Below are 20,895 nucleotides of genomic sequence, written 5' to 3' on the forward strand. Positions count from 1 at the left end.
AATTACAGGAAGAGGTTTACATGGAACATCCTAAAGGCTATGTACATCCAGAATTTCCAGCACATGTATGTCGACTGAAAAAGGCATTATCTGGGTTGAAACAGGGACCCAGAGCATGGAATGCTCGCATCAGCAGTTATTTACAGCAACATGGTTTCCGATTTGGAGATGTTGATCATAGTCTATTTGCGAAGAAGACAGATAGTGGCTATGTTTTTCTAGTTGTCTATGTTGATGACTTAATCATTATAGGAGATGATGAAAATGGGATTGCAGAAATAAAGACATGTTTACAGGCTGAGTTTAAGATCAAGGATCTTGGAGAGCTGAAATATTTTTTGGGGATTGAGGTTGTCTCTACACCTCAAGGCATATGGCTGCTACAGAAGCAGTATGCTCATGACATGTTACAGAAATATGGTATGGCTGATTGCAAGCCTATGGATACGCCTTTGGAGCAGAATGTCAAGCTGCAGATTGATGTTGGGACAGAGATTGAGAATGTTACTATGTACAGACAGATGGTAGGCAGCTTGATCTATCTCACGATCACTAGACCTGACTTGAGTTATGCTGTGGGGCTGATCAGTCAGTTCATGCAGAAGCCTCGCAAACCACACTTGGATGTAATCATAAGAATTCTGAGATATGTAAAGGGTACCACAGATCATGGTATGTTTTATGCATATGGGAAAACCCTTGACTTGATGGGGTACACTGATGCTGACTGGGCTGGTTGCACATATGACAGGAGGTCAACCGATGGCTATGCATTTGGATTGGGTAGTAGCATGATCAGTTGGCAGAGTAAGAAATAGCCTACAGTTGCATTGTCCAGTATGGAAGCAGAATATCGTGGTGTGGCCTTAGCGGCCTGTGAAGCTAAGTGGTTATTTACAGAAGTTACTGAATGACTTGGGAGTACACTTGGACAGCAAAGTCAAGCTGTACTGTGACAATTTGAGCAGTGTTATGTTAGCAAGCAATCCTGTTTATCATGCAAGATCAAAACACATTGAGGTTCACTATCATTTCATCAGGGAAATGGTTTTAGTAGATCAGATTGACTTGGAGCATGTGAAGACTGAAGACCAGGTAGCAGACATCTTTACCAAATCACTTGGTAAAGATAAGTTCATTCACTTTAGACAGCTACTTGGAGTGATGCAGATGATTTGAGTTTTGTTTTTGAGCTTGAGGGGGAGTGTTAGAAATCAAGCTCACCGTCAGTGTGTCTTCATCTATGACCGACGTCTATGATAGCTAGTGTGTACAGCTGTCTACATGTGACTACATTAAATAAGTCGGGTTAGTAGTCAGTTTAGTGACCTGACTAGAGTTAGTCAGTCTAGTCTACATTTACACTAGGTCACTTTATCTTGTAGTGTGTGTGTGTGATTTTTAGTTTAGTGTGTGGAAATGAAGGAATGAGCTTGAGGGCCTGAAGGCTCATGGATATGGAGTCTTTCCCTTTCTCTCTCTCTACTCTTTGAACAAGTCTAGTCTACATTTACACTAGGTCACTTTATCTTGTAGTGTGTGTGTGTGCTTTTCAATTTCGTGTGTGGAAATGAAGGAATGAGCTTGAGAGCCTGAAGGCTCATGGATATGGAGTCTTTCCCTTTCTCTCTCTCTACTCTTTGAACAACGGATCCCTCCGCGATCCCTTGATCCCTGCACCATTGCTTCCACCAAAGCATGGCTTCATTAGTTATCTTTAGCTTGGCTAGCATAGCCTGATTGGCGGGTGCAGTACCGGCTGCTTCGAAGTAATCCTCCATGGATTCAATCCAAATTTCAGCATCAGCTTGGACGGTCCTGCCTCTCCCATCAAACTCGGGCGGCTTAATCTGCTTGAGAAGAAAATTCTTCTCCTAGATTACAGCAGTACTTGATGTAGGAGGCGAACTAGGAACCTGTACCTGGGGTTGTGCCTGGTTAAAGGTTTCTTAACGTCATTATATTGTAAACATTATTGATTTATATTACATCTTCAATTCTGCTATCACCCATGCAATCTAACCACTTAACTTTTTATCAATTCTAATGCACAATCAGACATTAATAAAAGGAAGTCTTATTTGTATTTATATGGGCATAGCCCTTTTGAATACAACATTTCTTGCGATGATAAGCCAACCGTTACATTTAGTTTGGGGAGAACAACGTTGTATTAGATTTATCTACAGGAACTATATAATAGTATGGTTTCGGGTCATGGATCTTCAGGAATTGGTAAGTCATTGGAAGTTCAGGGTATCCTTTTCTTTGGAACCCATTCTTCTCATGGCGCCCCACCACTTTAATCCTGTCGGTGGTGATCACAAGGGTTACTTCCTCATATACATATGAGTTCATCTCAACCCTCCGACCTCGAATATGTAAAGTTAAGTTTACGTGAGCTTCCATAAAAATGAGCAGCTTCACCACTTTCAGGTCTTCCAACCACTTGATCCTCTTTAGGTTGGTTTGTAGATAAGCAAACCGGTGGGCGCCTATATAGTAGATTCCTGATACACCCGTCCATCTTTGTTCTATGTACAAAGGTGATGGATTATAGATTTGCTCCAAGATGTTCATCATCTCAACCCTTTGTCGATAATGCGGAGAATGCATTGCAGTCATAAACATGACTCGAAATACTAAGAACTTGTTCCACACTTTGTAATTCTACAAGACATCATTGAAGGTAAGGAAATGTTTGGAACATCAACATTTTCTTTACTTATTCTTATTAAGATTTCATAAAAACAATTCCGTTGTTGGTTGGCTCTGATACCGACTGTAACTTGTCCACTTGTATCTTCAGGACATGTCTTAGCAGTCCATTGGAAAGGATGTCTAGAAAGCTCCGCCCGGCACTCCCATGGAATGTTACAGGGTTTGCGGTCTAGGGCTTTCTGCGTCTGCCATGTAGCGGAAGTATTCCGGCCGTTCCCACTTAGGATCGATCTAAATTAGGGTTTTCCTTATTGGTCATTTTCTAATGGAAACTAGCGTCAGACCTAAGCGAACTACTTTACGCAGAAACACCAGGTACGAAGCGGATTCACACTGCACTTGGTTCAAGGAGAATGGGAAACGAGAGGGATGCAAAGCTCAACCTCTCTGCCATAAGGCATAGTCCCATTCTGTTCCCCTAAAACAGCGTAAATCGGGATCAATCATAACTCTGGGTCAACGCTTTTGTTGTTCGTGTTCTTTGACGATCTTCCTGCTGTCCATCGTGACTTGAGAAAAGTTATCGGTCAACCAGGACCACCCATTTGTAGGACGGACCTATGGCCACATCCACCACACTTTCCTCGAGTTGTTTTAGTTATTTAATTACCTAACACATTAGTTGAACATGTAACAATCAGCTTCTTTAATTAACCCGTTAGGCACTGGTTCTTTCACGCAATCTTATCACTTGACATAGAAAAACAATATCAGACAAGTTCCTTATTAACAAGTTATCATATTTATCTTTGAAATACAAAAAGTCCAGCCCGTAGGCTTATCCACAATCCGCCCGAAGGCTATCCAGCAATCCACAGGGATCACTAATCCAAGTTTTCTCCCGTAAACTAGTATGCGGGCCTCGAGATCCAATCCTGAGTCACGTTAGCCTCTTGTGCAGGGCCCGAAAGGCAAGGGATTTACGGCCAGAGCCCCCCCTAGCACCCAAGCGTCCTCCTGCTCCAAGTAGCGCTCAACGAAGAGATCTCTTGCGGCGGGTTTGGTCCACTTTCCTGGTGCGGTCAACAACCCCCTTGGTTAGGGTTAGGCAGGCAGTCGAGGGTAATTGAAGCTGCCTCTCCCTTCAGGCCTTCAACCTAAATTATAGATATCCATTTATCTTTTAATTCATTGATCAAACAAAGCCAAACAGTGCCCTAAAATCTGTAGCAAGCACAAACATTTCCATTGATCGTTTTTGTTGGCAAACTGCTAAGGAATGAATTCTTTCGAATGCGTCAGCACTCAATCCGGGATGACTTGCAATTTAGCAAGATCCCCTATATCCTGGGTTAGGGCGTACCCTAATAACCCGACTTGGTCAAACCTTAAGTTCATCGATTATTTCAGTTTATCGGCTGGTCTTTAGTTTCCAATCAATCTTGTTTACTCAAGAAAGATACTAAATTAGGATGAATATTCATCTTCTTGCAAGATAACTTGCGTAAGGACTTTCCATCCTCGTTGCTAGAATTCGGCCATTCCCTTGTGATCCAGTCACAAGATCATATGACTCCACACTTGTTACACAAGTATCGCATTGAATGGAGTCACGAAACAATTTGTTCCTGATTACATTAGGCTGACGTTGTTAGACCTAGGGTTCCAAGTTCCATCTTGTAAGATTCTTAGGGACAAACCCTAGTTCACCTTCCAAATATGTCGCAATATCCCTACATTTCGACGAAAGTGGGCAAGTATTTAAGGTATAGGAATTTCAGTTTTAGCAATACGTACGATTAGGTCACGTATTAATTTCCTAGTGAATTTCTTGGAATTTAACTCGTTCTAAACCAGTATTCCGCGGTTTAGGTGTTTTAGATTTATGCCAATTTGTTTAACTCTAGAAGATAATTTTGAGATCATTTCCACATGACTCGTTGTCTATGCGTAAATTGATTTTTCAACCCTAACTTATCGGTTTGAGGTCATGTATAGGTTAGGTTAATTCCAACTAATCTTCCTTTACTTTCTGAACAAAATTCATGCTAAACAAGCAACCTTTTACTTGATAATTTATGTAGTTGACAAACGATAATTTCCTAGAGTTTATGCATCGTAAGAATCATTTCATGCTTTGCACTTTCCATGATGATTCATTGTGAAGAGGATATGGGTTAATAGTGCGATATGTAGTTTATACATCTAGTCTTTAAAGGAAGTATACTATTTTAATGGACAATAATCTAATTTTTAATTCATTTCAATGCGTAAAGCTATTTGCTAGAAATGCATTTGTGCTTTCTTTATTTTTTCATGTTTCATTAAAAGTATTAATGACTAAGTTCCTCCGTTGTGGCCATTTAGGACAAAAATATATCCTATATCCAACAATTTACCTTGTTTCAACATTACCAAATAAAAATTAGGAAGGAAAACCTAGGCTTGGGGTGAGATGTCCACGTGGATGCTGGGAGACGAACCTCCTATGGCTACGCCTTGGGTTTTCTTAGGAGGCATTGCGAGTGTAGCCTTCCCATCGTAGATGCTACTTTTGCGAATTTCCTTCTTAATTTCCACCGTCCTTTACAAGTTTCTTTTGCTTCCCTTCGTGGAGACTCTTTGAAGGGATGGGTGTGTGGAAGAGAGAAGAACCATGGAAAGGGTTCTAAAATCAGAAAAGGGGGTATTGTGGATATCCTCCACGAGTAGGGCTCGTTTTTACACAGGAAAAGGGCTAAGGGGAGGCCCTTAGGAGGAAATCCAGGGGGTGGAATTAAGGCTATAAGAAAAGGGCCTAAGGGGGGGAACTTAAAGCACGGGAGGGTGGAAGAAACACCCTTTAGGGGTAACCTTTTATGGGGGGGAAAGGCCCTAAGGGGGAAACTCCAAGGGGGGAAAAGTAGCCTTAAAGGCTGTAAGTAAGGGCCTAAGGACCCTTTGGGAAAATTTGGAGGGAAGGGGTTTCAAGAGGCCACGGGGAGGGGCCCTAGGGAGGGTTTTAAGACACGTGGGCAGTTGTTCCAACAACCATGGGAAGGGGGCTTATGAGCTTCAAAGGGACATTCGGGGGGAATAGTAATCCCAAGCCCACAAGAAGGGGGGCTTAGGGAGGTTTAAACACGGGGGTGATTCCAAAGCCCAAGGGAAGGGCTTAAGGGGGGAAAGGGGGCTTAAGAGGCCCCTTAGAAGCTTTAGAGCTTCTGAAGACACATGGGCAGGGGGGGAAGAGGAAATGGTTCCCCCAAGATACGACAGCCAGGGCAGCGCGGCCTATGGTATCAGGCAGCAATGGCGGCTGGCATAAATCAGCGGCTCCTCCTCGGCTCATGCGACCCTCCTCTCTCCCTCAAGCGGCACAAGCGCAATCCTCCTTGGCTTCTCCGTTCCTCAAAGCCTTCTCTCTCTCATGGCGGCAACACTCTATTTTTGTTTTTTTTTTTAAACGATCTCTACCCCCAATGATTTAAATAGAGGGAGGGAGAGGTTCCTCCCTCCCCTACGCGGCAGCACGCATGGCTACGGCTCCTACATGAGCTCCAGCGTGCTGCTTCATCGTGGCTTCCCTCCCTCCCCTCCAGCGCGACGTCGGCTGGGGGAGAAGGAGGGGATTAAATTTTTTTTAAAAAAATTCCCTTATCCAAATCAAATATCCTTTGTAGAGGTGGTTTACGTGTGGAATTCTGGATGTTACAATATTGAAGCCACAGCCACTGCGGCTTGCAAGAAGGACATTCGATTAGGCCATTTAGTTGTTGACCTTGGTATGATAGATGTTATCCCTACATTGCATTCAGATTCTATGAGTGCTATCCAATAAGCCAAAAATTAGGTCTTCCATGTGAAGACAAAACACATTGAGGTGAGGTATTACTTTATTCATGGGGTCATTGAGGACAAGTATGTTGACCTTGTCAAAGTCTCAATTGACCAGAACCCTGTAGACTTGATCACAAAAAGCCTCTCTAAAGAGTGCTTTGCCTTCTTCAGGAAGTCGATGGGCATTGGATGAGATGACGTATTTCCTCCTCTTGTATCTATGTACATGTTGTACTATCTTTTTTAAAAAAATTTCTTCACTGAGGCAGATTCACCTTTAATAAGTGGGAGGTTGTTGGGGGTAAAGGCGCCTCCGCCTAGCCACACGTATATTTCCACAACACTGACAGTACCCACACTTGCACACTACAGCCGGCGAGTGCCCACCACTATCACTTTATTCTTTATTCTTTCAGTGACATTTGAATAAAGGGAAGGCTGGTCACACATTGTGACTATTGGAGTCTCCACATTTGGAGTCTCTCTCTTTCTTTCTCTTGCTCCATCTACCACAGCTCTCACCTCCGTGCTCTCTTGCTCGATCCTTCTCACCTTTCACCTACAATATATCTCTTTCATGTGATATGGTCCCATAATAAGCTACCCACATTCTTGAAAATATGCATGGGATCTAACAAATGGTTGATCCGTAAGTGGGTCCAATATGGTAACTCATAGAAAATTGAGAACCATCACATTCCGCTTGGATGTGACTCCTTGTGAACCATTTTCAACTCATACCAGCTTTGGACATTCATTCGTGTTAGAGGTCCTCCAAGAAAATGTTCCTTCAGTTTATGACCCTCTAGTAAGAAAGTGATGTGTGGCCCACAAGGAGTCACATCCAAGCGATGTGTGTTCCACAAAATAGACATGCATGATAACTTGAGATAACAAGACCCATCATAATATCCCTATCTAGTCAACACAAACTTGAACGAGCCATGTTAGATATCAACAATGAGAAGGAAAGCCCACTTACCTGAGCACTCCCTGAATCTTGAAAAGTCATGCATGGTTCACATGAGAATGGCTCGTATATTAGCAGCCGAATGTTGACCATCATACTTGCTTACGTCTTTCACAATGACCCTCTCCTCCCATAAAAGCTTGAGCTTGTCAATTATTGGACCAAGGTAGACGTCCATGTTCTTGACTTTGTAGCACCCATGAATGAAAAAAACTAAGGATCAAGTGTCCTTTCTTTGTAGAGAGCCATGGTGGGATGTTGTATTAAGAAGGACTACAAGCCACACATTGTAAGAAATTGAGTGGAGACCGAATGGATTCATGCTATCCATAACAAGACCAAGCTGAAGATTCCTTGCTTGGAAAGGTAGAGTCAATGTGGCTCCATGTGCATGAATCTATTGATATTCGTTGGACTCCATTTGTGGATCTATTTTGCGCATGCCACATTGTCAAGCTCGCCATGCCTGACTTATGAAACATGTGACGTACATGCAGTATAGGTAAAAAGTATCTGAGAATCTTCTAAGGGATAGTTTTTCTTTGCAAGTCCTATCGATACTTGTGAGCACCACACTTTGAACATGTCTCGATAGTCCTGTAGTCTCGTCGAAACAACACACAATCGTTGACACATGCATGGATGCTATTATAGTCTGCACCAAGCTTTTGTTGCATTAATCATGCATCATCATGGGACTTAGGCATTATGTTTTCAGGTGGTGATATGTGATATTTTAGCAACCTGAAAAGAAAACTGAAGCACCTTTAAAGAACACAAGAAGTGATTTTTATAACGGAGTTAAGAAAATCAATAGAGCATAGAATGTACCTGAACAACATAGTCACACTTGCATTGCTCCACCCGTACTTTGCCTACACAATTAAGAGCACAAGCATCGTCTTCAAGTGAGATACTCATTACCCATCATACAATGGTATGGAAGCTTCCTCTCTTAGTGAATCAAATGACTCAGCATCCATGGGTAATAATGCATCGATCATTGCCTCCATCTCAGGCTCCAAGGTTAGAGGAAGGTCCAAAAGACCCACTGTCTCCTCTAGTATTCAGGGTATAGTTTGTGGCGTGCCCTCCAATTGGTGTATCAACTCAGGAACGCCATCCACTGCATACTCACAAACTCTTCTAACAGGTCGCAATAGGTGTATTTGAAGCGTCACCTCTCTATACAAATTTTTAGGTTACCTCTAATATTTTTGTATATAATATTCAATTACTTTGCAAATGTAAAGCATGATCGATACACACTTTTCTTACCGTTCGCTCAAAGTCTAAGATTGTCTAGTCAATTATCTTCGATTGAATACGCCTCACGATCTTAGACATCATGACCATCATTGTTCTCCATTTGGTCTATGTTACAACAAACAATATGTTTTTGTTTCCTTTATTGATGATATTCCTCCATTTTAATCTCTACTTATCTTTCTTAATCTCCATTCTTATAGTTCCCACCATTCCTTCTCTCTCCCCCCTATTTATTTCTCTCCCCACCCCTGTTTCTCTCTCCCTTTCCCTTTTTTTGTTTGTCTCCTTTCATCTCATTGTTTCTCTCTATCTACCATCTCTCTACTTCTCTACATTCCTTAATTTCTCTCTCCCCTCTTTATTTCTCTCCCCACCCCTCTCCCCCTTTTCCTTTCTTTGTTTACCTCCCTTCTCTCTCTCTCTCTCTCTCTCTCTCTCTCTCTCTCTCTCTCTCTCTCTCTCTCTCTCTCCGTTCCTTTTCTCTCCCCTTCTCTTTACCTTTATATATTTTTATCTATCCCCCTCGCTATTTCTCTTCCCACTCCTCTTTATCTCCCTCTTTCCCTTTCTTTGTTTGCCTCCCTATGTCCCTCTTTATACATTCCTTTTGTCTCTCTCTTTCCCTTTTTTTATTTTCCTCCCTTCATCTTTTTATGTTTCTCTCTCCCCCTCTCTCTCATTGTTTCTCTCTCTCTCTCTCTCTTCCCATCTTCCCTCTGCACTCTCGGCTCTTCTTTCTCTTTCTTTCCCTCCCTTCTTCTCTCTATTTCTTTCTCTTTCCCTCCCCACTCTCACTCAACACATCTTGTTACAATCAAAATCAAAGATAGAAAATAAAAAACTTATAAAAAAAGGACATTGAAAGACCCTCTCTCCCCACCTCTCTTTGTGTCTCTCTTCTCTCTCTCCCTTTGTTTTTCTACCATTCCATTCTCTCTACTTCTCTCATTGTTTCTATATTTCTCTCTCCCTCTTTCTCACTCTCTATTTGTTGTGCTCTCTATCTCTCTTTTTCTCTCTCTTTCCGTCCCTTTTCCTTTCCCTTTCTCTCTCTTTTCTTTTCACTCTCCTTTCTCTCTTTACCTCACCATTCTTTTCTACCTCTTCCTTCTCTCTCCATCTCTCTTTCCCTCCCCCCTCTCATTCTCTCTCATTCTCTTTTTATTTCTCTATCTTTGTTTCTCTCCCCCCTTGTTGTTTCTCTTACTCATTCTCCTCTCTCCCTTCCTTTATATCTTGTATCTCTCTTCCTCTCTCTCTTTGATATCCTTCCCCCCTTTCTCCCTCTCTTTCTCTCTTCCTCTCCCTTCCTTCATATCTTGTTTCTCTCTTTCTTTGTTTCCTTTTTCCTCTTTCTCTCTCTTGTTCTCTCTTCCTCTCCCTTCCTTCTTCTCCCTCCCTCCTTTTCTCTCTTTCTACTCTCTTTCAATGCATTTTAGTACAAAGAAAAACAAAAAAAGAAGACACAAAAACAAATCAAAAGAGGCAATGTACCTACCTCAAAGACCCGAAGATGAATTCTTTTTTGCCTCCTCTTCGTGGCATCCCTTTTTTCTCCCTTTCACACTTCTCCCTCTTCTTCACGTACGGTGGCGGCAACGGAGTGAGGAGCTCTCCTTCTTTCTCTCTCACATTCACTCTCCCTCTCCCTCATAAGATAATAATCTCTCTCTCTCTCTCTCTCTCTCTCTCTCTCTCTCTCTCTCTCTCTCTCTCAAATGTTTGCAACAAATGTCACACTCGAATTTTCAGTGCTTTTTTCTTAGACCGGTGTCGTGATGCTATGCGGACACAGTGTGAAAAAGCATGAAATGCATCATCATATGACTTTGTTATTAATGAAGAGAGTAAATTTGATCTGAGTCATTAGTACTAGTGTGAGTTGCATGGATTATCCAAAAATACTAGTTTTTTGGATAATTTTAGCCTATATTTTATACTAATTATTGTAATAATTTGAAAATGTTAAAAAAGCTTCTAGATTAGGATGGCATGCAAAAAACAAGTTGCTTTTTTAGCCAATTATAGGATTTTCATAAAAAAGACAGATTGGCGAAATCACACGTATCGGGATCATTGTAAACAGGCTGAAAACTACAGTTTGAACGGAAAGAAGAAGAAGGAGTGATTTGGGAGATCTGTGACCAGGTGTCCTAGGGTTTTATCCCCCTTTTGGAGCTAATGAAGCCATCAGATTTGGGTTCCGAGCAGCAAAGAAGGAGCTGCAATTTTGATACACGTTTTGTTCTACAAAGAAGCTCTAGGAGATCTAATGCCTGGAGAGTGCTTCTGAGTAGTGCCAGACAAAGGATTTCAGGTTCTGTCAATACATATTGATTTGATTCATTATGCTTTGTCATTATTGTATTTACCTCGTGTATTCTTTGTCTTCTCTTCCATCTCCTATCTCTATTTCCTTCTACCTCTAATCCCCAGTGGATTCAACCTTTCGACAAAAACCCCTCCGACATTGGTGAACCCGACATGAAAGGTCATCAGAAGAAGGAAAGACAAGATGGGAGAACCTTCGAACACAATCTCCAATGATGTTTTGCAATAGTTGGTGCAAAATATGAATATGTTATGTAGGTACAACAACAAAAATAGGTGATGCAAGCTTCTGCTCAAACAGAAAGTGTTTGATGAATGCTTTGCAAGCAGTTGAGCATGAGGTGAAGTTATTCAATGGCAAGAATGTATCTGCATATGTACATACCTATGCTCAAAAAGTTAAATTCTTTGGGGTGGCTCAACCTGCATGGAGCCGGCATTTTGTATGTGTTACTGTACATGAACAGAAAGCACGGATTATTGAATTATACATGCATGATGTTGACTGGGTAGCCTTCAAGAAGACACTAAGGGAAGATTTTTATATTGAAGATACCAATTTGATTACGCACAAGACTTTTCAAGAGTGGGTTTAACAACCCAATAAGGGTCTTGTGGCTACAAAATTGTTAAGAGAATTTGAAAGTCGATTTGAGCAGTTGAATTTTGCAAAATAGCAAGCTTTTGCAAGTTAGAAAATTGAATTGTTTCTACCGGCAACTGATCCTGAGCTTCAAGAGAAGCTTGATGATTTGTTGGAGGATCAGACTACAAAGACAGGTTTGAAAACAGAGTGGAGACATGTCAAGGAAGCTGTTACTACACTTGTGAAGAAGCATAGAAGAAGGTTGATATATCCAGTAAGCCACCTACTTCTGTGGCTAACCCTATGGCTGTACCTGCTATTGTTTCCTCTGTTAGGGAAGATGTCTTGGATGAATTGGTCAAAGGCATGTGGAATCTTCAATTGAATGTTGCAAAATTGGATGAAAAAGGACAAGAGCATAGGGGATGAGCAGTAGTCCCTAAGCCAAGAAAAATATATATGTGGTGTGATAGTTTGCAGCATGAGAGAAAAGATTGTGCTATCTATCAGGAGGCCTTGGCATAACAGCTCATCTTTTGGAAAGATGGCAAGATCCATACACAAGAAATGGGATTGCCTCTTGCTTTGAATTTTGGAAAGGGAGGTATGCAAAAGTTGTTGGAAGACTTGGCAGTTCAAAATGCTTATGCAGTGGTACATGCTTCTACTTTTGGTCTATAGTTGGATATAATGCATGACCAAGTGATGGTTGGTCTAAAGGCTGAAATATGGACACATGCTTTACAGGCAGCTGAAAAGAGAAAGGTCACTGATAGTGAAATGTCTCATGCAGGGCAAGACATTTGTGGCATAACTGGTTGGGAATCACCGATAGATGCATATTCAGTGTATGCATATTTAGCAAAGGTACAAAACACGGATGTACTTGTGGAAGAAAAACACATCTAAAAGAATGACAAGAAGAAGTGTGGATCAGCCTAAAGCTGCAAATTAGTCACCTCCCGAGCATGTTATGAAAGAGGTCAATCAGGAGCAAAAATAGGATAGCAAACAAGAAGGCAAAAAGAAGGGCAAGCAGCCAAGATATAAGTTGCAATCTGACATTGAGACAACCACAGATCTTAAGAAGGTTCTTGAAGAACAGATCTTAAACACTCGGGTGGAATTCACCTTGGGAGAGGTGCTTGGCATCGTAAAGCGAGAATTTCATGATGAGATCATTGACATAATTAAGAGGAGACATCAGTTTCTTGGTGATACCACTAGTGCATTGCTGCAATTTGAAGAGGAAATTGGTTTGTTGAGTATTCGGGCTGAATATGAACATGAAGTAAGTACTGGATTATCTATGCAGGATGCTACTAATCAATGGGGACAGCATGTGGAAAAGAGAAGAAAGTGGTTGAAGATGCGTTGTCTTGTAGCAATATGCATGGTGGTGTAAGGCAGATGCAACAAAATGGGGAAGAGACTCCAGGATTTATTCCTCGAAGTCACTACACAAGAAATCATTGGGCTAGAGCTACCACTGAAATGGTAGTGAAAATAGGGGAGCGTGAAACTCCTTGTGTTGCTTTACTTGACCATGCGTCTGAGATCAATGTCATTGAGCGTGGATTGTATGAAAATGGTGCATGGCCTATAGACATGATCATGGTTGGCATATGAGGGCTACAAATAATTCTTCGAGAGAGCTTTATGCCGCATGTTCTAATGTAAAAGTGACAATTGGTGATGTATAAGAAGAGCAACAATTCTTTGTGCAAGATAATTCCTCATATGCAGTGATTTTAGGACAGCCCTATATTACAGGAGTGCATATAGAAACAAAGGTGCTTGATGATGGTTCTTCTTATGCAAGAGTCAGAAGCAAGGATGGGATAAAAACAGTCCAATTTCTTACTATTTGTGTTAATCTTGTGTTAATCATCCTGGAAATCAGGATACGTTTCGAGAGTCTCCTTTGGCTCCAAATGCAAGGGAATTCAAAGACCTAGAATTTCATTAAGGACTGATGTAATGCGGGGCTACAGTAGTGATATTCAGAGGATATACTCGCCTCTTGATGGAATGAAGCATGTATTTACTATTGGTTATTCTCAATTTACAGCAAACAGTTCATGTTGGTTTAAGCCTATGGAAGCTATGTGCAAGGCTGAACGCATATCTATGAAAAGAGCTACTAAGGAACTGAGAGCATTAGGATTGTTAGCTGAAAATGAAGGCATTTCAAGCATCTTTTATGGGTTGAATATTAATGACACTATGGCTGAAATTTTAGCCACTATACATGTAGAAAATGAGGCTGAAAATAGAGTGTTGTCAGTATATTCTTTGGACATGTATGATGTTATAGCATTGTTTGCTCAACAGGAAGGATTACAATGGCCTAAAGCACTTGTGGAGACAAAGTATAAGATAGTTGACAAAAAGGTGAAACCAATTGCTTTGCCACTTCCACCAGAGAGTGAGGATTTGTATGAAAAAGTGTCAAGGCAGCCAAGCTTACGGGATCCTAAAGATATAGGTCATTAGTTTACATCTGAAACATTACAGGAATTGAAAGTTGGTACATAAGGGTTTCTTTTGCATGTTGAGAGAGACTGTTTTATGTGGATGTTTGCTAGGCATGGAAAAGCATTTGCATTTCAGCCAAGTGAAATAGGTTGTGTGGATCCAAATGTTGAAATAGGTTGTGTGGATCCAAATGTTATCTCTCCTATGGTAATATTTATTGTGCCACATGTGCCATGGAACTTGAGGCCTATTCCAATGCCTAAAGCTTACTTGCCAAAGCTGATGGATTTACTAAATGACAAGATTCACATGAAGATTTTGGAGTCTTCTTCAGCCCCGTACTCAAATCATTGGTTTATTATGCCCAAAAAGAATGGGGCTTTGAGATTTATTCAAGACATGTAACCAATCAATAAAGTGACCATAAGAAATGTGGATGCAAGTCCTATGGTTGATGAATTTGTAGAGGCTTTTGCAAGCAGAGCGATCTATTCTTTGGTTGATCTTTATTGGGGGTATGATCAGTTTTAGCTTGCAATTGAAAGCAGGGATATCACAACCATGAAGACTCCTACGGATGTGTACTCTCCCACAGGGTGCAACAAACTCAGTGGCACACATGACAAATGCTATGAATAGGGTACTCAGGGATTTTATACCACAATTGACAATGCCCTTCTTGGATGATGTTCCAATCAAAGGGTGTGTAGTGGATGAAAAGAATGAAGAGATGGATGCTCATGGGTGCAGACAGTTTGTTGCAGACCATATTGTGGATTCTGAGAGGATTTTGACATGTCTACAAGAGGTGCATTTAACTCTTCTAGAAGAGTTAAATGGGTGCAGATAGTTTGTTTTAGACCATATTGTGGATTGTGAGAGGATTTTGACACGTCTAGAAGAGGTGCATTTAACTCTTCTAGAATGAAGAGATGGATGCTCATGGGTGTAGACAATTTGTTGTAGACCATATTGTGGATTGTGAGAGGATTTTGACACATCTAGAAGAGGTGAATTTAACTCTTTCTAGACAAAAGTATGTATTTGGAGTTGAAGAGGTTTTGATTGTTGGGCATATGTGTGGTCCTTATGGGCATAAACCATCGCTAGCAAAAATAGATGGGGTTGATAGAATGCAAGATGTATGCACGAATGTATCAGAGGTACGTAGATTCTTGGAAGCATGTGTGTTCTATTTGATATGGATTCCTCAATTTTGCACATGTATCCGATGCTCTTTATCAGCTTCTGAGGAAAGGTCAGAGATTTCATTGGGAAAAGAAGCATCAGATAGCAATGAAGAAATTGAAGTATCTCTTAAAATCTTCTCCTACATTGAGAAAGGCTGACTATTCACATGGAAAACCTATCATTATTACTGTTGATACAAGCCCAATCAGGATTGGATGGGCAATTGGGCAAGATGATGAGGAAGGGAAAAGATATGCAATACGCTTTGGTGCTAAAGTATTGATTGAACGACAGAGAAGGTATCCATAGGTTAAAAGAGAATTATGGGGAATTGTGACAGCCCTTAAATGTGATAAGGAGTATTTTATGGGTGCTCATGTAGTCAGTGAGACCGATTGTTTGCCGGTATTGGTTATGATTACTAGTTGTGCTACCCCAAACATTTCTATGCTCCTGTGGATTGCATACATCAAATCTTTGAACCCTGAATTTCAGCATATTGTAGGAAGAGATAACCCAGTGGCAGACATGTTATCTTGAGCACGCTATGAGAATGAAGATGGGATGATGGATGAGGAGGAAGAAGATGACTTTCTTGCGAAAAAAAATGATGTTGTAAGAGTGAATTTAGCAATGCAAGGTGTTGCTACAACATTAACAAAAGCTTGGACAACAAAGAGAAGACACTTTAGATGTTTTGCATCTTGTGTAGAAGTGTTTCTGGAAGACAAATATGCAGGAGAGTGGTTGAGAATTGGTCAATACCTTAGTACATTAACAAAGAGAGATGAATGGTCAGATGAGGATTTTAAGAAGATCAAGAGGAAAGCCTATGGGTTTTTCTTAAAAGATGGATACTTATGGAAACATGCTAAAAAGAAACAGGGTATGCCATTGCAAGTTTTGGGTGATAGAGCTTCACAAGTAAATGTTATGCAAGAATTTCATGAAAGCTTATGGGCTAGTCATAGAGGTGTTTGGGATACTTTTGCAAAGATCAAAGAAAGATATTGGTGGCAAGGTATGTATAAGGATGTTGCTCACTTTGTGGAAACATGTACGACATGTCAAATTTATTCGTCTGTGAGACATCGAGATGGATTGCAGCCCACATATACATTGTCTCTTCATTTTAAGTGGGTGGTGGATTTGGTCACAATGCCTACAGGTCTTTGAAAAATGAGATATCTTGTGCTTGCCCGAGAAGACTTGACTAATCGAGTGGAAGGGAGAGCTTTACGTACTAAGACAACAAATGCTATGTGTACTTTTCTCTTAGAAGAGATCTTTTATAGGTATGGCTATGTGGGAAAAATTATTGCAGATAGGGGTGAGCTGGATGCAGATGTTCATGCTTTCTTTGCACAGTTGGGGATAAAACTTGCTTTAACTTCAGCCTATAACTCTGAAGGAAATGAAAAAACTGAAAGAGATCATCCACCTATTGTGAAGGCATTAGCAAAAGCATGTGGAGAGAAGGTAAAAGAGTGGCCATGATTGCTCCCTTATGCTTTGTGGGTTGAGAGAACAACTCATAGTGCTGTTAGAGGATATATGCCTGCAGAATTGATGTATGGTCAAAAACCTATTATGCTAACAAAAGAGATGACAGTCACATGGAGTGTGCTACCTTGGGAGGAGGAGTTGAATTGAGAGGAGTTGTTGGCCTTGCGCATTAGACAATTGGAAAGGAAGTCAGAAGACATAGAGGCAACAGTTGCAAAATTAAGGGCAACAAGGACACATAACAAGAAACGGTTTTGACAAAAGACATAGACTGAGACCAAGACCCATACAAGATGGGAATTGGGTATTGCTTTATTTCTTCTTGTTTTCTTATTTGAAATAGCACTTGTACTAAGAGCCTTGTTTCTAATAATGCTATTCTATTTTCTTTACAACACTCTGTCACAAATCACGATCCCCCATGTTTGGAGACTTGATATGCATAGAGACATGGTCTCATTATACTTATTGATAGATTGTATGTGCGTGTCGGCCTAGTAAGTCAATCCTCTTTCTTGTCTATAGTCACTAGTTTTTTTGTGATGCATTATGTATGGTGGACTAATATTTGGTTCATTTTGTAGAGTTCGTTCAACACTCATTTGCATAGAGATAAGCTTTCAGATGGCGAGGATCTATAGCACGCGCTTGAATTCATGGAGTGCATATCATTTTATTTTTTGGTCCTGTGATTCCTACAGGTCTCTTTCATGTAGCATTTCTTAGATATACTTATCATCGGCCTTTGTATAAAATCACACTTTGTGATATTTACATATAGATTTTCATATTTAATGTTTTGGCTCTCTTCTCCATGGTTCCATGTAATTTCATGAGTTGTCATCACCAGTCTTGTACTTATTTTATAAGTTATCAATCTTGTGGTTTTAAGTAGTTTTTGTGCATGTCGATGACGATTACGTATCTAATATGTAATTGCTTTGTAGAATATTATCCAATACATGGTGCTATGGGTGGCAAGGTAGCTTGCTGCCCTACCATCAAATTATTTCTCTTTCAGTTACTAATTTATTACGTGCACCGCTATCTCAGTCACTATTTGCATCACAAAATATCGCTATCTGTGTCGCTTTTGTGATGCTCATAGTGATGTAGATAGCGATGCTATCTACGACAATTTTGTAGAGACACCTATACTGATGATGGGGGTAAATTTTTTAATGAATATTTGTGTTGCTATTTTGAACGTAGGTATGTGGCTTGTATCTTGTAGTGTGAGGTGTGATGTGGAATCCAAGGCCATTGCCACTATCCAAAGCCACTAACATGTTTCGAAAATCCTCCATAAACTCCAGTAACATACCACAAATATTCTTTTTCATATCACTCTCATCTCTCCCTCTCTTTTACCCAACCCCCTTCTCATAAAGGAATTGCCATTATGTATGGAGGAAAGAAGGAGAGAGAAAGACTAAAAAATAAGCATTCTTATTTTTTCGATTCATCACACGAGAGTGGTATCATTGCATAGAGCTCAATGAGTAGGCAGTGATTATGTATTTAAAAGTGCTAGACGATAATTCATGACAAGGGGAACAATAAATCAAGCACCATAATTTCGTTTTTCTCTTATGTGCACCTTTTTTCTCCTTCTTCATCTCTTCAAAATAACTAGGTACATTAAGAATTTGTACTTCTTTGAGGCCTAGCCCAAGTGTCCCTTCAAATTAGGCATGCCCACATGATTTTGGGGACTTTTTTGGCCTCCTTGGATGCCCACTCCATATTCCTCTATAAATTAAGGTCTCTTGGTCCATGAAAATTTCCCTCAAATATATAGGATTAGTATCCAAATGATGGTTGGACACTTTTTCCTTGTTTATAGACTTAATTTCCGCTTCACCTTTAGCTTTAAAATGACTCACATCATGCTCCTTAAACACCACCTCTCAATAGTTGGTGTCTTGAGACTAATGGAATACCAAGCTCATTATTCTAACTGAGTCTCTCTATATACCTAATGTCCTAATTAAAGAAATACCAAGCTCATAATCCAAACTCTCTAACGTACTAGAGTCTCCATCAAGAAATGAGCGACTAATAGATGCATCGTTATGGTCTAACACTTTCTTTTTCCCTTTGTCTTTACTTCCAATACTAGTAGATGCATCTGAAAATGTGGAGCTACTTTTTAGTCTCCCATACCAAGTTTTGACTATAGATCTACTACTAGATGGTATATTTGATCCATGAAGGGTCTATGATTCCTGTTTTTATATGTGTATATGACTATCATGATCATTAACATCATCCAATGCATCTCCACTAGATGCATATTATCTACTCATCTCATAAGAAATAACATTCGTGCTCACTCTAAACTCAGACTGACATATCTATAATAGTGATACCCTTCTATTGACTAGAGCATCCAACAAAGATATATTTTTCAGGCTTTAGGTCCAATTTCTTCCTCAACTCATTAGGTTAATGAACATATGCAATACAACTAAACACTTTTAAGTGTGGTATCTCACTTCTTGCCTGTAAAGCAATCTTTAGGGCTCATACCATGAACTACAGCATTGGGATTTCTATTCATAATATAGATAGCAATAAATTGAAAATGCTTGGGCATATTCTTTTTAGTGATCAATACACATGCAGCTTTTGTCATATGCATGCTTGTTCTTTCTGCAAACCTAGTTTATTATGGGATACACATGTAGGTAAAGTGTTGCTTTATCCCATGAGACCTCAAATAATCATTAAACTTATTAGAGAGGTATTATTCCCCTCCATCTATCCTCAAGCACCTAACTTTCAAGTCTTTTTCTATTTCAACAACAACCTTGAAAGTTTTGAACTAATCAAACATTTCAATATTTTTCTTTATGAAATATATCCACAACTTTCTGGAGCAATCATCAATGAATGTAATAAAATTTTCCACTTAGAGATACATTCTACTTAATTTTCCAAATATCTATATGCCCAACATCAAGTATGCTTACATCTCTATCTGAATGTAAATAAGGTTTTCTTGCATGCTTCCTAGACTGATATGCTTTATAGACCTATATAGTTTTGCAACTCTAAATGTAAGAAAACTTGTAAAAATCAATCCCTTGGATTACATCAATTTCATTCTTTGTAAATTTTCATGCCCAATACATTTGTACCATGTTTCAATGTCTATAACTATACCTCTGTCTTTGGCATAAATAGTAGCATTCATAGCTGCAGTTCCTACATCTAAGATAAACATGCAGTCAACTCTACTTCATTTTGCAACTGCTCTGCACTTGTCATTGAACTTCTCGACAAAAGATTCATTTGTATTAAATCTAACTTGAAGCCCTTGATTGCACTAAAGACTTATTCCTACTAGAGCCTAGTTCATAGCCAAGATTGGAACTAACTCATAAATTTATAGCATTTCATGGTCTCTATACTTGCAACTAATTTTAGAATTGCAATCAATTGGGGCCATAGCTACATTCATGGTCCAAGAAAGTTGCAAAAAAACCCTTTCTTTTAAGTCACTGATTTCTATAAGTTGAGAAGTATATTTTTATATTATCACTATCGTTACATGTGCAAATAATCTCTTTGGATTGTCAACCAGTGCTCAAACTGGTTACAAACTATTTGGGTGGTGGAAACAAGTCCTAATCACCAAAACCTTACACATTGTTGTATTTTATAAAGTGCAATATGTTCATTTAATTTTATCAACAAATTAAGTTTCTCTATATGCAAGTTGCATATGGTACATACAAATTCAACTCCCTAAAACATGGTAAATCATGGGCCCAAGAGGTGTTTGTTAAAGTGTTGCAAATTTGAAACACAACAGAATATGACTGATCGACAATTAATGCCAACAATCATAGCTTACATGCTCTATCATGTTGTATGGCTTGTGCCTTAAAGTGAGTAACGAATTTGACATTTCATAAGAAGGCTTCAAATGGAAATTCATTGTGGGTCTATGTGATATTTCCTCATTTAAGAGAAAAATGAGTTGTAAGACATGGCTAGGAAAAAAGGGAGACCCAAAGTGGACAACCTAATATGCTCCAACAAATATATACAATCAAGGGTACAAACTACCCCTCTT

The sequence above is a fragment of the Lygodium microphyllum genome, chromosome 14 (genome assembly GCF_053477565.2).
Source record: "Lygodium microphyllum isolate KBCC chromosome 14, Lygodium_microphyllum_v1.1.10, whole genome shotgun sequence".
Classification (NCBI taxonomy): domain Eukaryota; kingdom Viridiplantae; phylum Streptophyta; class Polypodiopsida; order Schizaeales; family Lygodiaceae; genus Lygodium; species Lygodium microphyllum.